This window comes from Solanum verrucosum, unplaced genomic scaffold (genome assembly GCF_900185275.1).
Source record: "Solanum verrucosum unplaced genomic scaffold, falcon-dt-bn FXZP01000280.1, whole genome shotgun sequence".
Taxonomy (NCBI): domain Eukaryota; kingdom Viridiplantae; phylum Streptophyta; class Magnoliopsida; order Solanales; family Solanaceae; genus Solanum; species Solanum verrucosum.
In genome coordinates this window covers 1,279,631-1,302,756 of record NW_026019982.1, presented here as the reverse complement: position 1 = coordinate 1,302,756, position 23,126 = coordinate 1,279,631, and the positions used below count along the sequence as shown (strand labels likewise).

The window sequence follows — 23,126 nt, the reverse complement described above, 5'->3', positions numbered from 1 at the left end:
ATCTAGTAATATACCTTACTAGTTGAATCGTTAAAAACGTTATAGAGAAAAATTTAATGAGATAAAATTTTAATTCAAGAACAAAGAGTACAAACATACATTTTACTATTCTGAATAAACTTCAATTAATTTTTGAAGATGATTTACTTTAATTTGTATACCAACAAATTGTTGAGGTTGTTGCATTTATAATTAGATTTTTCAAACTATCATTTGACAAATTGTTTGATCATCTATACGTAAAAAAGCCAATTTGTTTTTCAAGAAAATATAGTTTATAAACACGCCTTGATTGGAACTTCTTTTCTTGTAGGATAAACAATGTACTTTTTCCTTTGTTTTAATTTATTGATATTGTTTAACTAAGTACGAAATTTAAAGAAATATGAAAAGATTTTGATATATTCTGAAATTATCTTGAAAATAAATAATATTTTAAATAAAAAAGTATACTTTTGTGGATTTTTTGTCAAAAAGTAAGATTCAACATGAAAAAAAATATTGATGTCATTAAATATTAATCACATAAGAAAATGTATCGTTCTTTTTCAAATTGATTAAAAAGAAAAGTATATTACATAAATTGAGAGAAAAAATAGGTCATGTCACACTGGATACCACGCCCATTTGGATTGCAGCCACTTCGGACCCTCTCCACGCTTTAAATTACTACTACTTCTTTTTTATTTTTCATTCGATTTTAATATCTGCATTGAGAAGTACTAACAAATGCAACTTTGAGTTTAAGGAACTCAAATTCAAAACATCTTATTAAGAATGAAAGAATATCTCCACAACAAGGGCAGGGGTTGGAACTAATTATTATTCTAACACTTGATTATCATCATATGAATTTATTACAAGCCCATTATGCATTTCCCCTGGACATATATATTTGGTTACGTTGCATGTATTCACAATTATTCAATTTATAATGTTTCTCAAGTTAGTCGTATACTAATTAATTTTTCTTGCCAAACATTTTTAGACTAGCTATGAGTTTGGTCCCTCAATTAAACGTATTACCTCCCACCCCACCCCCCACACACTCAAAAAAAGAAGAAGTTAAACGTGTTATTTGTATACAATAAATGGCATGTTAAGTTACGTACTCATCAAATTTGAGTTTAGAGCACGAAATACTATTTTAAATTTGATATATATGACAAATATGTATGGATGGTAACATTTATCTGCATCGAATAGTTATACCTAACTAAATAATTCACCTTAAAAATCACCAAAATAAAATACGCATATTGCTTTAATCTATTGGTTCTTAAGATTATTTAGTTAAGTATAAACACCTAGTATGGATAAATACTTACCCAGGTTTGAACACATATTTCCACAACCCTTTCATTTCCATTGAACTATCAATCAATTATGTTAGGGGATTCACAAGTTAATATACAAATATATTTATTTGATTTTTTAATACAAATACAGGGTCTATGAAAATGTTATGGATTCGTCTACTCCGTCCCCGACTATATTAAAGTGTTTTGATACGTAATAAAAATCATTATTAAGGAAATAAAAAGAAAGCACGCAAAGCAACCGTTGAAGTATCATTTTAATTACCTAAATAAATGACGTTTTAGTGGATTTCACTTTACTTTAAATGTGTAATCATATTTTAGTTGAATTTCAAAACGTTTTACCTAAATTTCCTTTTCATCTTGATAGTTAAATGTAGCTGCAGATGATTAATTTTTTCAGAAATTATTTTTTTTTAGTAAGAAAATCATCTCGAATATTTATTTATTTCGATGAATACTTATTCACAATGCATTTTAAAACAATTTAACACTAAATGAGATTTTGAATTAATTGGATTGTGAAGCTATTTATTCTATTGGAATAATTATTAAATTGACTTGTTTTTTATTTTATTTTACTGGAATAAAAAATATCTTATTATTTCTTAAAAACTTTAGTTTAAAATAAAATTTTAATATCAACAAAATTTAATGAAAAAGCCATTTAAAATGATATTTAGGTGAAATATTAATAGTGAAGTGATTTTCGGGCATCTCCAACCCTACTCTCTATTTTACTCTCCAAATATAGAGTTTTCTATTTTTTGAGACCATCTCCAACCCACCTCTATTTTACTCTCTATTCTCTATATTTGGAGAGTAAAATAGAGAATGGACACTCTAACCCACCTCCATATCACTCTCTATACTTCATATTTAGAGCCCGTTTGGATTGACTTAAAAAAAGTAACTTTTAAAAAGTAACCTTTTAAAGTGCTGGAACTTATTTTAGAAATAAGTAATTATGTGTTTGGATAAAAGTTGTTGATGTGTTTGGCAAATAAGTGTTGGTAGACACTTTTTTTAATCAAAATGTCTGAAATACCCTTTAAGTTGTTAACATGATAGAAAGTTGATTAATTTAAGATTTTTATACTTTAAAAAAAAATATTATATTTTACATCCATAAGTAATAATATTTTCCTATCATTCACATATTTCTTTACCACCACAAATTATTTATAAGAGGAATAATAATAATAATAATAATAATAATAATAATAAAAAAAAAAAAAAAAAAAAAAAAAAATAATAATAATAATAATAATAATAAATAATAATAATAATGATTAAAAAAAAAATAACAATAACAATAATAACAATAATAATAATAACAATAATAATAATAATAATAATAATAATTAAAAAAAAGAATAATAATAATAATAATAATAATAGATGTTAGGGTTAATTCAATATGGGCAATTTGGGAATTATATAAAAGAATTAAGGGCAAAAAGGTAATATACTTGGTCAACATAAAAGGGCTTTTAAGTTAAAAAAAAAAAAAGAAGCTCCCCTCACCTAGCTTTTAGCTTTTGGCTTAAAATAAGTCATTTTTTACTTAAAATAAGTCACTTTGATAATTGTCAAACACTCTAATAAGTCAATTAAGTCAGTTTTACCAGCTTAAAAGCCCATCCAAACAGGCTCTTAGAGAGGTGAATAGTAGTTCTCCAAATTTGGAGAACTCCTATTCACACTCTCTATTTCACTTTTTGAATATTTTATTATTATTTCTATTACTTTCTTATTAACATATTATTTTACATATAATGTCATTAATTAAATATCTAATATTCATATTTCTTTTTAAATGTAATATAATATTTTTTTAAAATATTATTTAATAAATACTACTTTCATCCCGAATTAGTAGTATTTTAATTTTTTCTAATTTTCGTCAATAATATAATTTGATTTTATTATTAATTTTCACTATAACGAATACACAAAATTAATATGATACGATTAAAAAGTTAATTTAAAAATACAATACATAATATGACAATTTAAATACAAGATAACAATACAATACAATACATAACATAATAATTTAAATACAAAGATAAAATACAATACAATACATAACATAATAATTAATTCGCGATGAAACAAGAATCATGTCGAAAAGATGTGTAGAGGAAAATCTCCGATTTGAAGAATTTTTAGCTAGACATAAAATGCTTATTTTGAACTCTGTAATGCATTAATAGAGCATTTATGAGAGCAACGTAATAATTTCAAAAATTAAATGTTTATGTAATGTGTATGTAATTGTATTTCACTTTTATTTGAATTTGTATATTATATAATATTTTCTTGCAATTTATGTTACTAAAAATTTAGAATAAAATATAATTACATATTAAATAAAAAAATTCAAAAAATAAAATTTTATATCACATGAAAATTATATAAAGTAATTATTGGGAAAAAGAAATAAAAGATTTATATTATGAAATAAGAAAATAAGAATGAAATAGAAATAATAATATAATTTTGAGGAGAGAGAAAAAAATTCTTTTTTAGAGAGTAAAATAGAGAATTGGGTTGGAGTTGGTTGTCTGAAAAAAATAGAGAACTCTATATTTGGAGAGTAAAATAGAGTGTAGGGTTGGAGATGCCCTCAGACAATCAACTCCAACTCAATTCTCTATTTTACTCTCTAAAAAAAAGAAATTATCTCTCCTCAATATTATATTATTATTTCTATTTCATTCTTATTTTCTTATTTCATAATCAAGTCATCTACTCTAGGAACACATATTCTTCCTCTAAAATTGAGCACGCCTTTCGCATCAAGAGAGGTCTTTTGTGCCTTATCAATCGCAGTCTTTTTTCTAAGCTCCTCCAAATTTTCATCTTCAAATTGTTTGGTCTTGATCTCATCAATGAATGTGACCATCACTTCAATGCTAGCTAACACCCCACCTCTTTATGAGATGTCTAACTACATGAACTTAGACTCTAAGGTCTGAATTTCCTTAGCCAAATGTCGCTTGGATACACCCAAGCAAGCTAAACTACCCATACTAACCGATTTTCGACTCAAAGCGTCTGCCAACATATTCGCCTTGCCCGGATGGTATTGAATGGTGACATCATAATCTTTAAGTAATTTCATACATACACCTTCGTTGTCTCAAATTCAAATTCTTTTGAGTGAATACATGCTGCAAACTACGATGATCAGTAAACACTTCACACTTAACACCATAGAGGTAATGCCACCAGATCTTAAGAGCAAACACTACCGCTGCCAACTACAAATCATGTGTTGGATAATTCCTCTCATGCACCTTCAATTGACGCGAGGCATAAGCTATAACATTCTTATCTTGTATCAACACAACACCCAAACCAGAATGTGAAGCATCACAATAAACAATAAAAATTTTACCTTTCACCGGTAATGCTAGGATATGTTCGGTGGTTAAAAGAGTCTTGAGCCTTTGAAAGCTCTCCTCACATTTTCAGTTCATTCAAATGGTATCTCCTTTTTGATCAAATTAGTCAAGTGAGTGGCAATAGAAGCAAAGTTCTTCACAAATCGACGATAATAACTAGCGAGCCCAACAAAACTCCTAACTTCCATCACAGAACTAGGCCGAACCCAATTCTTAACCGCCTCAATCTTTTGAGGATCTACCATTACCCCTTCTTTTGAAACTACATACCCCAAAAATGCAACTAATTTCAACCAAAATTCACACTGAAATTTTTTTGCATACAACCTTTGTTTCCCAAGAACACCCAAAATAATACGAAGATGGTCGGCATGCTCTTCCTCACTTTTCGAATAGATCAAATATCATCAATAAAGACTATAACGAAAGAATCAAGAAATGGTTTGAACACCACATTCATCAAACTCATGAAAGTTGTTGCCGCATTGGTCAAACCAAAAGACATAACCAAAAACTCATAGTGCCCATAGCGAGTTCTAAACGCCATCTTGGGCACATTCTCAGGCTAAATTTTCAATTGATGGTAGCCAGACCTTAGATCAATCTTAGAGAAAACTGACGCCCCTTGCAATTGGTCAAAAAGATCATCTATTCGAGGAAAATGTTACTTGTTTTGAATAATGACCCTATTCAATTACCGGTAATCTATACACATTCTCATACTACCATCCTTCTTCTTAACAAACAAAACTGGAACACCCCAAGGAGAAGCACTAGGACGAATAAATCTCTTGTCAAGAAGTTCTTAGATTTGAGCCTTAAGTTCTCTTTTGGAGCTATGCGATATGGAGGGATGAAAATGGGATGAGTACCAGTCTCTAAATCAATGCAAAAATCTATATCCTTATCCGGAGGCATACCAGACAAGTCATTAGGAAACATTTCTCTAAATTCTGTCACCACAGGAATAGATTCAATGGATGGTGCCTCAATCTCAACATCCCTAATATGGGCCAAATAAGCCAAACAACTCTGTTCTACCAGTTTACTAGCCCGAATAGAGGATATAATATTGGTTTGCTTAGGCTTGTACACCCCTTTCCACTCTAATTTTTCCCTTTCCAGAATTTCTATAGTTATAGACTTAGTATTACAATTAAGCACGACATAATAGGGGGACAACCAAGTCATGCCTAAGATTATGTCAAAGTCAGTCATATCTAAAATCACCAAATCAGCCCAAGTCTGGAAACCCATTAACAAAATAGGACAAGAACAATAGACATGGGTAACTATGATTGACTCTCCAACTGGGATTGAAACATGAATATGGGCATCAAGTATATCATAATTCATATCAAATTCTGAGGTAAATCTCACAGATACATATGAATAAGTAGAGCCCGAATCAAACAACACATTAGCCATCCGGCGACTGACAAGAATAATACCTGTGATCACCGCGTCAGATGCATCTGCCTCATTCTTGCTCGAAAAAGCATAATATTGAGCCCTATCATCTTGACGAGCCACTTCCCTACGTTGTTGCACGTTACCTCTGCCTGCATTACCATTTCCATTACTTCTACGGCCTCGTTGATTACCTCATCGCCTACCTTGTGGACGTCCTCGACCATTATTACCATTCCCCGTGGGTACCACTGCTCTAGACTACTGTTGCACAGAATCTAACATACGTGGGTGGGGGCAATCTCTCCTCATATGCCCATGTTCACTACAGTTGTAACATGTACGATTAAAAGATGACTTATTGCCCGCTGAAGGTGCGACTCCCTGGCTATCCTGAAAATTATGAGATGGAGTTTCCGAGTAATTACCTACAGAGGCGGGCATATCGGACTGAATTGGCTTTGCTGCAAGCATTGGTCTTCCGAACCCCTTAGAGTAAGAACCTTGTAAGTTACCCGAGTTCTTGGCCCCTTTTGCCCATGTCTTTGCTTGACCGTCTCGCCTCACCCCCTCCATTTTCTTGACATAGTCTGTTACCTCATTAAAGTTTCTCCCTGCAGAAGTCATAGAAACAGATAATACTTTCACCTCAGAATTCAGTCCCCTAATAAATAACTGAATCCTTTCCTCCTCAGTAGCCACCAATTGAGTAGCATATCTAGACAAAGCATGAAACTTGGCCTCATAAGCAGCCACAGTCATACCACCCTGCTCCAAGGCCATAAACTTATCCTTCTTGCGATCTCTCAAAGTTCTAGGCACATATTTCTCTAAAATCAGAGCATGAAACTGGGTCCAAGTGAGTGGTGGTAGAATTGAAGATTTGCACTCCATATAAGTTCTCCACTATTGTTTGTCCTCACCTTGAAATTGGAAGGACACCAACTCAACCCCATGTTGATGAACAATACCCAATTTATGAAGCCTCTCATAGCAATCTAAGATGAACTCATAAGCATTCTCACTCAAAGAACCAAGAAACACAAGAGGCATTAGCTTAAAAAACTTAGTCAACATTTCATGTTCATTACCAATCATAACAGAACCCAACAAAGGACGGAAGAAAACATCATTACCTTCAGTCCCGCCCACCTTAGGTGCAGTGCTAGCAACATGAAGATTAGTAGGAGCTTGAATTGCTTGAACAGAAGGAAGCACTTCAGGATCAGCCAACCCTTTTAAGAATGACATGATATGTCGAGCTAACACTGGGCCTATGGGAAGAACATTGGTAGTCTCTGCCTGTGCCTCTTTCTCTTGTCCAACCTCTTCAACGTTCTCAACATCAACATTCTCACCTTCTATCTCTTCATGATGCGCATGAGGGTTCTCATTCACATGAGCATTCTCGACAGGAGCTCTATTTCCAGCAGACGCTACTCTTCCACGACCTTTACCCCTAGCTCTTTCTCTAACCCTGCCTCGACCGCGACCTTTCGATGCAGATTCCTCAACTAAAGCATTGACGGGAGCTACGGGCCTAACGTCGTTGAATCTAGTATTAACCATCTGTGAACAGAAAAGTGAAGGAGGTTAGATACCAATTTGAATCGCCAGATACCAATTGGAATCAAGTCATAGCACGAAAGGAGACAAGAGAAAACATGGAGATTTCCTAAAGTCCTATAGCCTCTCGAAGAAAAGTAAAGCCGTCCCCGTACCGTTCCACGAGATTCTACTAGACTCGTTTTGATACATCGAGATCAACGAACCTAGGCTCTGATAACAACTTTGTCACGACCCAAACCGTCGTGATTGACACCCACACTAACCCTTCGGTGGGAGAACCACTACTACAACCCAAACCAAGCAACTAAATCAAAACTAAGACATTTAAGTTACAGAAGCAAGTTAAATACTAAGGAAAGAAATAGCGAGTTCCCATAAATTCCAACAAAAGTCTAACAACGAACTAAACAATGCGGAAGAAATAACCTACAACCTGAAAGTCAATGTACCAAAATATCTAAAGTTCAACAAGTCTAAACAAGAAGGGATGCAATCCCAAACTAACGAATTAATCAACTAACTAGAAAAGTCTAAGTTCAAAAATGATGGACATAGACGAAAGAGAACCCATGGCAGCCCGAAAGAATTGGCTCACCCTTGAATTCGAACAATCATTGATATCTTAAGCGAGGTCTGTCAGTAGCCGCTTGAAGATACCCTGTACTCAACAAAAATAAGAGCAAGTGTAGTATCAGTACACAACTACAGTGTACTGGTAGGATCATGCCGCTATCCCATTAAGTGCAACATAAGCAAGTCAAGACAACAATATAATCACATGCATATATATCGAATATATACAATATTATCAACATTACGAACAATAACACATTTCGCAAGATACACAATTAAGTCACGTCATTGGTCCTCTCATGGAGCCCAAACCCAAACAGTTAGCATACTGAAACGCGGTACCCGATCGAATAATTATGTTGGAACATGGCAACCGATTCATTCAACACATCACAATCACAAACACAAGTATATCTTCAAGATCATACATTTAAGTTATGATTTCATGGCAATCATCATTTATCTATCTCATTTACAACAAGTGTGATCAACATTGCAACATTTATACATATACAAGTATCATAATGAAGCAAGCATACATTACACAATCATAGAATCACAATTATCACCTACCTCAAAACAAGCTTGAAACCCTAAGAAACTTGATCCTTCTCTTTCCGGATTCGTTCTGCTTGTTCTTGGTCTACAAACAATCAATAATATATCGAAATCAATAAACAATCATTAATTACCCGAATTGCTAACAATTCTATGAACCCTAGTTCATACCCATGATCCCAATCATTCAAATTAGGGTTGTTTCCACCATAGAATCAAGTTCAAACCCTCCCCCATCGATAATTACCAATTCTATTATGTTCTACAGATCAAAAAATTAATTCGGGGAGTGAAAAACCTACATTTTGCCTCAAGAATGGTGGAAAATTGTCAAGAGTCGCCTTGGTTTCGTTCCTTAGCTCTAAGAATCGAAAAGTGCAGAATAAAGTCGTTCTGGGGTTTATTTACTACTTTAAGTTGCATCTGGCCCGCCACAGCAGCAAGACCCAGCGCCAAAGTGGCTTGCACGAAACAGTGAGCTATTTTAATAATTCTAAAATTTTCATTTCACAACACACCTCTAACCCATGACGCTCATAAAATACTCTTCACGCTAAGATCGATTTCAGGAGTTCTACTCGCCCGAATTCAATTCCGTAAAGTCATACGGATTTCTTAACGAGTTATCTAACTACTCATGTAATCAAAATCATAAATAATTTACCCGATTGTTACCAGATTTCCCTACACCTTAATGACTCCGATTTCATCCAAATCTGGACTAGGTTGGGAAATTTCAAGATACTACGAAAAAGTTTTTCGACCAAAAAATTTCCCCGTTGGCTTTACTATAACGACGGAACCCGATCGTTACAGTTAAATAGGATGGGATAATTTTTTTATTTTTTAAAAAATAAAATCATATCAAATTTTTTTTGGGGGGGGGGGGGTGGGTGGGGGGGAAGAGATGAGTGGGTAGTTTTTTTTGGGAAGGGGGAGGATGAAGTATGAATTTTTAAAAAATATTTTATTAAAGATTTTTGTTTTAAAAAGGATGGGGGATTGTGGGGGGGGGGGGGGGGTACGTGGAGGAGGTGGTGGAGTGAGGTAAGAAAAATAATTTGAATTTTGTTTTTTCAAAAAAGTATTATTTTTATAGATAGTAATACTTTAATCATTAATTTTTAATTATTATTAATAGTTTATTATTTAATTTTTGTCAAGGTGGAATATTTTATCCATGTGGAATGCCATGTGTCAATGTTCTTTTCAAATAAAAGAGAGAGTGTATTACACACCACTGAGGTGTGTTTCTCAAACTAAAAAGTGATAGTTTATGTATGAAACTCACACTCTCAATAGTTTAGGTATGAAACTAATAAAAAAGAAATAGTTTAGGTGTGTTTTTGACATTTACCTCTTAAAAATAAGCATTTTTGTCTTCGATTTTATCATGTTTAGCTAAAATTGTTCAAATCATAGATTTTCAAATTATATTAGTGACAAAAATTAAAAAATATATATCATCAATTCGAGATGAAAATATTATATATTAAATAGTATATTTCTTAAAATATTATATTATATTTAAAAGGAATTACAAATATTAGATATTTAATTAATAGCATTATATTACAAAATAAAAAAAAAATGAAAAAAGTGAAATAGAGAATAGAGATTAATATGGAGGTGGGTTGTAGTGCTCATTTTCTATTTTACTCTCCAAATATAGAGAATGAAGAGTAAAATAGAGGTGGATTGGAGATGGTCTAATAAACTATCCTAAGTTGACTGACTTTCTGAATAAACTATCATAAATTGAGTGACTTTCTATGTGAACTGTTATAAGTTAAGTGACCAGAGATTATCTGATAAAATAAGAACTCACTTATTTTACTTTAATTGAAATTAATTTCTTTCGTACCGAATAGATCCAAAATATGTAACTTATTATAGTCTTACAACATTATCATTTCAACTTTTTTGTCCAATTTAAGATCGACAAAATTAGTTAAATTGAACTATAAGCAAGGCCCCATATACATTGGATTTATTAGAAAATGTCAATTTTGTACAACCATTATTTACCCCAAACTGTACGATAAAACCAAAGACCTTAGTACACATTTATGATTTTTCAGGTCGTTTGGTATATCCAATAAATATAAACGATCATGATATAAAAATTAATACTATTTCATTTCTTATTTAATTATTAATTTTGAAGTAAGTTATATGTATGATCGATGTTAATAATTAGTATCGAGATATTATATTATTATTAGTGGATTTAAATATAACACTGTTAAAATAAGTTAAATGACTTTCCAGACGATATATCGGGCATATTTCTCCAAAATATACTCCATGTAAGATTTTTTGAATTTTCCCATGAAATGATTGAAAAGGAATAAAATTATACTTTAATTTATTAAATTGCCTTCTTAATTACTAGAAAGCTTATTTTAATTAATTGAAATTTCTGACTCCTTCATTTACTAAAGCATTCTATTGAACTTGTGACTAGGAGATACGATGTCTAACTTAATCCCAATCTTACAATATTATCATTTTTAACATTTTGTCCACTTTAAGTTTAAGATAGATAAAATTAGTTGAAGTGAACTATCATTGCATGATAATAAAAAAGTTATTTAATGATAATATATTTGATAATGTCATTGTATTTTATAATTACTAAAGTCTTTAGCGATTCTATATAAAGTATTAATTATTAATATTTATATTATATTATTATAGCTAAATATAATACAACAATAATTATATTATTGTCGTAAACTTCTTTTATTTGTTGTATGTTTGAGTCCCAAGTCCCCCATATGCATGGGCTTTATTAGAAAAATGTCAATTTTGTACAACCTTTATTTCACCAACGTGTAAGCATCATCTTGCTATGTTAAAACAAATAATTTAAGCATAGGTTTTAATGTCATCACCCAATTCCAACTAGATTACTTGTTTAATTTCTTTTCGATTGGCCAAATTTTTCCTTTCATTTTTAAACTTAATGATGTAATTGACAGCTTCTTAGTACCCATTATATGACTCTTACCAAACTACTATACTTAATTTGCCACGGAATCAATTTTTTTCTTTAAAAAGATTTTTTTTTTAAAAAGCATTTGACCATAAAAATTGAGACTCAAATTTAAAATTTTGATTTCAAATCACTTTTATGAACAAAGCATCAACTCTCATTTAATCATGATCTTGAAATCTCAAATTTTTAAATAGTAGAATCTTAAGTTTTAAATTTCAAATTGTAATTTTATTTTATTTTATTTTTTAAAATATAAAATTAACTTGTAAGTTTATATTTTGCAAACAAACACCCACTATTCTAACTTTTGCAAAAGAAGAAGAAGAAGAAGAAGAATCATCATCTTATGCTTGACCCAAAAAGATTGTTCGTATCATGTAGGAGGTTTATATTAAAGAATAGGCTTAAGTCATCGACGGCCCCTTAAAGTTGTCCGCATATTTCACTTAGACACCTCAACTAATGTTAATACTTATTGAACACTTTTGTCTATTCAAATCTTATTTCTATTAGACATTTTTTGATAATAAGTGAAAAATGTAAAATGTGTGTGATACACTCTCGCTGACCTTGCAAAATAATTAATGAAAAGATGACATGTGGCAAGTGGGCCCCAAAAATAATGGAAGAATGATTTTTATATTAAAAAAAAGTTTACTACAAATACATTTTCAATCTTTTTAATATAACATAAAAACATTGAATATAATAACACATTTTTACCCGGCCCCACACTACCCCCACCCCCTTTCTTCTACCCTACGCCTTTCTTCTTCATCTTCCTTCCTTCTTTCCGGCAACATTTCTCTTCTTAAACCACTCTATATCTTCTCAAACTATTTGTAGACTCAATTTTTAAAAAAATAACAACAATTTTCTGTACCTAATACGTGAGAGAAAGATATAAAGTGAGACTCGTACAAGAGTGATGAAGAAGCGGAGTTTGTTAACGAAGTAATTATTTCAAATCGGGTGCAAAGAGAAATCAAGAGGACCCAAATTAATTTTATCGAATTCTTTGATTTTATTTTTTATAAGTTAAATGAGTTTATATTTTAATTCGATTGGTGATGTTTGATTGGAGGTGCTGGAAATGGAGCTGGTGGCTAAATTTCTATATTTCAATGTCCAATTTTTTTTCCTGGCAGAGCTAATTAGTTGATTTTCATTACTCCAATGCCCAAAAATCTTGTTTCTTCTTTCTTTAGTAGATCCAATTATGTGATTTTTTTTTTAAAAATACACTGTAAGTTTGATTTTGAAAACAGGTGAAGAAGACGACTGGAATTAGGGGGAGGGGAGGACGGGGGTGGGGGATATTCCTTTTTTGGATTAATTTTTAAAAAAATTATTTACAATGCCAACTGTAAGTTTTTTCAAAAAAAATAAAATTAAATATGATTTCAGATGTCTTCACGCGCCAAAAGAAGGTGAAAAACACTTTTTCTGCCATATCAACATTTTGTGTTTAATTGGTACACTTTTTGAACAATTTAGGTGTTCAATAGGTACTGACCCTAGTTCAGGTGTCTAAATGAAATATGTGGACAACTTTAAGGGGTCATCGATGACTTAGGCCTAAAGAATAATTAGTCACTATTTATTGATGTTATTTTATTGAATCAATGATTTTTTTTATAAAATTAGGTGTATTTTAAAAAAAAAAACTAATAGCATATAATTGCAAACATTTGTTCATTAAAAATTGTATTCATCTATGATTTATTAATGTGATGCTTTATGATATTTTAATACTGTATTTATGAACTATAATTTACTCATTTTATAATACGTATTATATTTGAGTAGGAAAATTTCAATATTTTTCATAAATCTACTTGATTTAAAATTATATTCAAACGGGATCTATACTTAATAGGATCGAAGTATTATTTGTTGTACATATAGTTTGAATTAAAATTAATTGTTTCAATCGAACCTAGCTAGCTACTTTTAATATATTGGAGTCCACTCATCATAGAGTTTCCACTTATAAATTAATTATATGTTCTATTCAAGAAAGCAATTTAGTTACATTGTTGAATATTTATTCGAAGTATATGATATATATGTGGCTAGTAAAGAAAGTCAATATTCTATTTTCAACATTGTATTGTGAATAAATTTTGTGCCAAAGTTTACCACATGTGAAATTAATTGGAGATCATATCATGATGAAGATAATGTAAAGTTATATGATATTTATGTGGCTAGTAAAGAAAGTCAATAATCTATTTTCAACAGTGTATGTGTGAATAAATTTTGTACGAAAAGTTTACCATATGTGAAATTAATTGGAGTCCATATCACGATAAAAATAATGTCAAGTTATAATTCTTGTATAAAATCATATTTATGAATTGTTCAATCTGACAATATTTATGAATCACTAGTCTAGCTTTTCTTCAATAAAAAAAGTTTAAAATATCATGTATGATTATTTTCATTTATATATGTTGTTAATGTTTCGTTGTTGTTCAGACAATTTGAATAACCGATGTTTTCTTTTCTGTTGTTTTTGAAGTTCATAATTAATGTTATTTGTATGTAAGAAAATATTACTAATTCTTGAAACAAGAACTCGGAAACTTCATGACTTTGAGGGAGGATTGTCCTGGCCATAAGCATTGCACAAAAATATGAAACAATAAAAATCCAATTAAAATATTCAACCCTTACTAAAGTCGTATAAATAAATTAATTCTACTATATAATAAAAGGGAGTTTATGCCCAAGCAGACAGCAGGTCAACATGCCTGCTAGGGCATTTTGAGGACACTTCAGTAATTTGATAAATTTGCAGCAATTTTACTGGCTTAGAAGTAATGTGTTGTGACTTACATTTTTAAATAATTATATTGCTCAAACAATTTGACCATTTATAATAGGATAGCCAACACTATTAGATGTCGTTTGGTAGGATATATTAATTAAAATAGTCCTTGGATTAAAATTTAATCCATCCAATACAATGTTTGGTAGTACATTTCAACTCAAACCCACCTAATATATGAATAACTTAATATACCATATGTGGTCTTATCTAATACCAAGGATACCTAGGGATTACTAATACCATTGTAGAGATTTCTTACTTGGTACTATAAATATTTAGTTACTAAAAAATTATGTTTCTTCAGTTTTGCCCAATGATCACAACGTTTTAAATTATTCTCAGGTTAATTTTGTGTTGTGTTTACTTATTAACATAAACTATATTCATGCTAAATGTGTTGTTTTATTATTTGACATATGAAGGTGCCGTGGATTTGGATTCAATCTTTTGCATTTTGTCTGGCCTTCTGCATTTGCTCATTGCACTTATCTTGTATGGTTATTCAATTCACAAATCCTCTATAACAATTCATTTCTTGAAATAGTCATATTTGAGGGGATAGGATAATGTGATGAGTAATATTGGCCAATGGAATGCACTGAAGCTCACCAACGGAATGAGCATGAAAATATGTCATGATGCTATAAAATAAAAAATCACAAAATAATTTTAAGGGTATAATTGGAAATAAGCTTTGTATAGAGTCTTAAACCACACACAAGATTAGGTTGGAAATAATAAATCAAATACTTGATAAAAAATAATCCTTGCATTTCTAATTCCTGCATTGTTAATCCCTGCATTGTTAATCCCTGCATTACTAATCCCTACATTATCACTCTTTCTACCAAACGACCCCTTAGTATATCATAATGGGACCCTCTCTCTTGCTTTTTTAAGGCAATCCTATTGCTTTCTGTAGGCTTCCAATTATCATAGTTATTTTTAAGTAGCTAAAAGTTTTCTATATTTTCAATTTAAATTTTCTTTAATACTATAAAATATAATAATTAATAATTAATAATTAATAATTTAATATATTTAAAAATAAATAAAAATTAGTTGATTTTCGAAATTTTATTGACAGTATATAATAGGACAAAGTAAACAACATATATTATTTACAATGACTTGAAAGGTATTAAAAATTACATTAATTAAAAATTTTAATTATTTAAAATATATATAATAAAATAGATTGACTCTCAGAATTCTATCGTGGTCATATATATTGGGACAGAAAAAATAACATATATCATTTTAAAATTACCAAAAAAGTGTTATAAATTATAATAATTAACAACTTAAAATATCTAAAAGATATTTAAAAAGGGTTAATTTTATAATTTTATCCATATCACATAAATTAGGACAAAGTGATCAGTAATATATGCTATTTGAAAGTCACATAAAAATATTATAAATCACAATAATTAATAACTAAAACATTTTAAAAAAAAATATAAAAATTTGGATGACCCTCCAAATTTCATTTGTGTCACATAAATTGAGACAACAAAAATAATATATATTGGGTCCATTTGAATTTATTTGTCTTATTTTTAAAGTTTTTTTTATATTTTAAAAATGTGTAAAAATACTATAAATCATGATAATTGACAACATAAAATATTTATTTAAGAAAAACATATAAAAAATTTGAATGATTCTTGAAATTAATCTATCGTTAAAAATTGCGTAAAAATGCTATAAATCATGATAATTGACAACATAAAATATATTTTTTTAAAAAACATAAAAATTTCTACTGATTGTTGATATTAATCTATCGTTAAAAATTGAGTAAAAAAATACTATAAATCATAATAATTGACACCTTAAATTTTTTATAAAAAACACATAAAAATTTGACTGATTCTTAAAATTAATCTATCAGTCTCACATAAAATGGGACAAAAGAAGTAATATGTATTATTTAATGTGAAATTATTTAATTTGAAAACTATGTAAATAGTATTGTAAATCTTAACAATTAACAACATTTGATTCACTCTTGAAATTTTATCTATGCTACATAAATTGAGACAAGTGGAGTAATATATATTATTTAAAATTATGTAAAAAATACTATAAATTACATTATTAACAACTTAAAATATTTAAAAATCATATTAAATTTAAATAACTCACTACATTATAGTTGTGTCACATAAATTAAAATAAAAAATAATCGATATTGGGCCCGTGCTAGCACGGGCAACAATGTCTAGTATAAATAAAAAAGTGAGATGTATGTGTGTTTCTTCGTATGCTTTTTCTCGACTTGTGCTATTAATTAAATGCAGATTAAGACAAACTAATTTGGATAAGCACAACTCCTAACATAATCTACCACTAAATATACTTTCTACAATTAGTATAATAAACTAGTGAAAGTTTTAGGACTAATAATACACATACTAATTATTGATATGGTTTCATGATCTTATCAAAGCCCCCACCCCTTATTCCCACTACCACCTCACCTTAAAAAAAAAGAAATATTTAGTAGTTATATTTTTCATAAATAACAATTAATTTAATGTCATTTATTCATAGTAGCTAATATTTTTAACGATATTTTTATAAAATATTGGTTATAAATACTCATATTATATTATTATCACTAAATAATTACTATAAAAAAATTCATCGGTGTAGTCATGGGTTGCAAACACATTCATTATTTTCAACTCACTCTGCTTCACCATTAACCAGAAGTTTTAGATTCGACCCCTGGATATGAAAAAAAATCTTGTTGGGAGCGTCATCTCTAAATAGACCCTGTAGTGTGTGATCCGAATTTAGTTGAGATTCTAATATAAAATCTGAACACCAGCATGAAGCCAAACCAAAATAATACTTTTTAATGACCACCTGACAGCAGGTAAGTTAAAATGCTGCCATTTTGATATAATACTACAATATCTTTATGAATTGTTTAAAAGTTTTCTTACATCATATTGGTTTTAGGTGTTTAACTAACAATTATTATTGTATATTTCTCCTTCTATATATGAATTTAAAATTTGCTTAGTTATATTTTAGATGTATAATGTCGTACATTTTTTCCTTTAAATGAGTTGATTTTTAATTTTAGTTATTTAGCAATTGAATTTGTCCAGTGAAAAATAAGTTTTTTCCGAAATTGAAGTCATATTTAATTATAACTTATAAGATATTGTGATATGGAAATAATATAAAATTATCATCACAAAATAAAATATTTATTATGAGGAACAAAAATATAAATACAGGCACAAAATAGGAATAAAAGTACAAATGACCCGTTTAGATGCCAACCAAATTAAATGGTTTTGCTCCTCATCGACATGGGTCTTTCTAGATAGCTTATATTTCAACTTAATTTCATAAATGATCACCTTTAATCTGTTAATTAAAATTTATAGGAGAACAAAACTTCTTCAATAAAATATTATTGTCCCTTGAAATTGGGACTTCTGAAAATACTAATTGATCTATCCTCCCTTCATTCATTTTTAGTTTTAGAAAATTAAGAAAATTTTTTTACTATTATTTAGTTCCTAATTTATCATTGATATTAATTATAGTTATTCCTCATTATGTTTCTCAAATTATTAAATTTATTATATTCAAATTGATATTGAATAAAAAATTGTTGTTCCTTAACTAAGAAATATGTCAAATTAATACTGACCAAGTAAAAATAAATAAAAGGATCGAGTACTAATTATACGAGCTAGATGAGATAGTACTATATATCAACTATGTCAACGTACATGTTTCCACACAAAAATAGATAGAACTTAGAAGGATCGAGTACTAATTATATGAGAGCTAGTTCTTTGTACATATTGCCACAAAAAAATAGCATTCCTTCCGGGTCATTTTATATGGCACCGTGTTTAATAAAAAAATAAAGACTTTTAAAAGATGTGGTCACTTTGATTATTTCATAAAGATAAAAATGAAAATTTAAAATTTAATTGTTTTTCATTATAATAAGGTAACATTATTTTTTCGGATAAACTAAAAAGAAAAGGACTTCACATAAAATGAGGCAAAGGGAGTACTATTAATATTGTGCCCTTACAAGCAAAAATTACCTAAATACATATCTTATTTTATCATAATCTCTAAAATTCCCTACCATTTTTAAAAAATTCAAAAATCCCCTCTCAGATACATCACTCTCCTCTCGCTGATACATCTCCATCCCCATCTTGGATACATCCGATCCATCACCTATTTGATGCATCCCTCACCTATGTATCCGGATGTTCGTTGATGTATTTGGAAGTCCAGTGATGTATCAGAATATCCTATCCCTCTCTGATACATCCCTGTATATTCTATCCCCTCTCTGATACATCCCTCACCTATGTATTCGGAAGTCCAGTGATGTATCCGGATGTCTAGTGATATATCCGAAATTCATAAATTTTAAGAGATTTTTGTAATTTAAAAAAAAAGTAAGGAAATAATATAATTAGTTGTTAACACTATGGAATTTATGTCAATTATACTAAAATATATTTGTATTTTTTTTTAATTTTTTTTAAACAGAGTAACAACTTCTTCTCTTGTCAAATCGTTCATTATGGTGGTTGAATATTGAAATCACTGTCCTAACAAGAATAGTCGAATATATATATCAATGTGACGGAATTAAATTTTTCAGTAAGAGTATTTAATACTTTTATTAATATTTTCTATGATAATATTCTTCCTGCTTTCGCCTAAATGTCTATACTTGCAAAGTGTCAGCCTAAACATGTTGTCAATGGTGAGACAAGAAAGTTGTGTGAATTTGGGAATCAAACCAACTAATTCAAGGCAGGGTTGGTGGATCTAATATGTAAGGCAAATTAATATATAAATTATAAATATTTAAATATGTCTTCAACTGTCAGTTTGATATTTAAACTTATTCGATATCATCAATTAGCTATTTTAACTTAATATAAGTGTGTCTTGCAAACACCTTCGTTTGACAGTCTTAGAACGTTGAGATGTCTAGATGCTCACCGGATAAATTTAAAGATCAAATTAACATTTGAGGATAAATTTAAGTATTTGTCTATGTATTTTGCCTATAGATAACATATGAATTCATTTGAATCAATTGTTTTAGCTTAAGATTCTTAGATATGTCGAAAATCTACCTAAATGAGTATAATTACTAGATTTGAAAACAATAAATCAAATAAATGTGTGAATAGAATTTCTAACCGTCAAACTAAATTTTTTTGGAAAATTATGTATAGACAATGTTTCTGGGTTATCTAATCTACAAAAGATGCATATATATATATATATATATATATATATATAAACACCACCAATATGTTAGATATTGTGTATACTTAGATCATATTGATAAACTAGATGGTCGAATGATACAGTTAGTTAAAAAAAAATCGAATTTAAGCCAACCTTAAATTTGTCTTCGATTATGAAGTGGCGGCCACCAAACCAAGCATGCCTTTTCATAGGCTGATAAAATGGAAACAAGACTAACTTATTGGAGACAGGAGATCCCCATATATAATTGTCTCCACAATTAGTCCACAAATCACAAATTTTCTTAATTAAAGTCAAAATTAGCTACAATAGAATTGACAGGAGTTGGTTTAAAGAGAAAATAATAACATTAGTGTAAAACGTAGGTGGTGTTGCCCATGCACGTACATATTTAGATTCTTGACCTTAATAAACTCCCGCATAACTTATGTGAGCATTTATATATTATTCTATATCATATATATGTAATAAAGAATAAGAACATGTACGTAGTTTGCTTTGAATTTTTTTCTATACCTTAATTGAATTGCCTTATGCTCTTAGTTCGGTTCGTTCTTACTTAGGGGAATCATCCACAAGTAGGGGAATCTGTTATGCTTTAAGAAGTAAAATATGTACTTAAAAATGCATTTTACGACTTTCTCAAGCTTCACATGATATATATAGGCAACAACAAAGCTAGAAATTTTACATAAAGAGATTCAAAAATGCCATACTTGATGATATAAATATGTAACATAATTAAAGTAATTTTTGAATCCTTTTTACCCGTAACTCACTAGACTTTTTTGTAATTTTTATACATTAAAAGAATTCAACAATTTGCGTACCATCAAAATAATTCATGTTCGTACTAAATTTAAGTACTAACCAATATGGGTTATGGTGTCGTCATAATGAAGTTGTTTCACTCTTAATTAATCAAAGATCTCAGTTTAAGCCCAAAAATAATTAGTAATCGATGTCATAATGAGCTAACTGATTTCACCTTTTGACAATTCCCCTACTTCACCTTATTTGGACTTGCTGTACCAATAATGACATACTTATCACATGTATAAAAAACAATATATTCAGTACACAAAAATGGAAAAAGAGATTATGTGATTGTTGTTTTTTGTTTTTTTCTCTTTCTTTGGTAAAACCTTATGAGTAGACCAAGTTATTCAGTACACAAAAATGGAAAAAGAGATTATGTGATTGTTGTTTTTTGTTTTTTTCTCTTTCTTTGGTAAAACCTCATGAGTAGACCAAGTTACTGTCAAAATCAAGTCAATCAATATATCATAGCTTTAACAATGTTTAGCTAAACTCTTGAAAAAAAAATCATTTAAAAAATCAAATAAAGATCTTATTTTATAAGAAAATAAAGGTGTTTGGTCAAAGTTTGGTGAAATAAATAAATAAATAATTTTGAATAGTAACAAAAGTTTGTTTTTAACTTATAAACAGAAGGTTGAAAAAAGTTAATTTCTTACCATGCAGTGAAATCTATCGAAAATCTTTACTTTTTTTTTCGCATGAAATTCATCAAATCTCAATTTTCGACGATGTTCAAAAAAGATGAAAACGGAAAAATTATTCTAGTAGTGACAAATACTTTAGCTTACGCACAAAACAGAATAATATTTGCCTTTTTTCAGTAATGTAAAAAATTGTTCTATTTCTAAAGAAAGAAAAATCAACAAACGTAAGAAATTTCTTATAAAATTAGAGATACGTGGCCTATTTTTATTAAAATAATAGACTATACACTAAAACTAACGTAACGCCCTTCTAGATATATCTTATTAGTAGTATATTTAATTATTTATGAGTGAACAATATTGTTTTGAAATATTAAATTTATACGTTCCTGTTTTTGGTGTAAGAATAAATGAAATTGACTTTGTCATAATTTCTTTGTACATTATCATTCTTCAATCTTCACCACAAATTAGTATTGAAGTTCTTGACCTCTTTGTCTATTTTTGAAAAATATGAACATGTATATAATAAAATACTATATAATATATATATACACAAGAGACACGGTGTGAATGAAACAGTAAAAAATGTTATTTTTTTGTTGTTTTTAAAGGTTAAATCAAATTTCTGTGTGGATTCACTATATATATATATAGCGTCGTTAGTAAGTTACAATTCAACATGTTATAGTAAGTGATTTGTACAAAATTTGTAACTTAGGTTGATAGTGACATATGTTTTTATACATTGTTAGTATACAATTCTTTAGTTCCTTGTTGTTTCTAAAAATATAAAATAAAATCCTCTAGAATACTTTGAAATTAAATAAGATATAGTTGTGTGAATTAATTAAAGGATCAAGGAGATGGAATAAGTAATCTCACCGACGGAAGAAAATATCATTCTTTGAATTATTTGTTGGATTAAATTATGATTTCAATATCCAATAAGATAATATTTGATTTTTCATGGAATTAATTTTTTTTAAAAGGATAATTTTCATTGACTATAAGTGGTTTGATTATAATAAAATCTATTACTTAAATGATTATTGATTTATGGACAGTTGATTCTTGCCATTTAATGACCACTTGTAGTGCTCCTGTTGGTTCTCCAACCCTTTTGATACCCAAGGGCTAATTAACCAAGTTGGATAATTAAAAAAAAAAAACTTTTGAAGAATCTTGGAGGTGTTTTTATTAAATAATTTTTCATTTTATTTCAAATTCAGTATTGGTCATAAAATTTCAAAATCCAACTTTGAGTTGAATTCCAAATTTAGAGAAGTGTTCTAAAGTTGATTTTTGACGTTATTTTCATAAATTTCAAATAAAGTATTTTTTTTATTTTTTTGTGAAAAAACATATAACTTGATAAAGAAATTTAGGTCTGATTCAATCTTATAAGTTAGCTCAAGTGGTGCTGATTTTACAAGTCATATTAAAGTGATTGCACTAACCCCTTAAAAGGTTGATGCGAGACTCTTCACACTTTCTTTACGCACATAATCGGACATCTGATGCATGGACAATCTAATATAGAAATTCCAACATTAAAAATGAGAATTGATATTGCTCCACTCTAATAACATGATAACAAAATAAATCTTAGGCCTGACTAAATTTCAAAGATAACTTAAAAGATGATAATTGTTTAATCATACTAAAGACCTTTCTTCTTTGGCTTATCATAAA

General features: G+C 29.2%; 1 protein-coding gene across 1 annotated transcript in view; it reads right to left on the bottom strand.

Annotated features, from left to right (window-relative positions):
• Nucleotides 1-23,126, bottom strand: part of LOC125817608 (E3 ubiquitin-protein ligase RMA1H1) — a 98,980-nt gene that overhangs the window by 3,687 nt on the left and 72,167 nt on the right. The gene's annotated exons all lie outside the window — the stretch shown is intronic.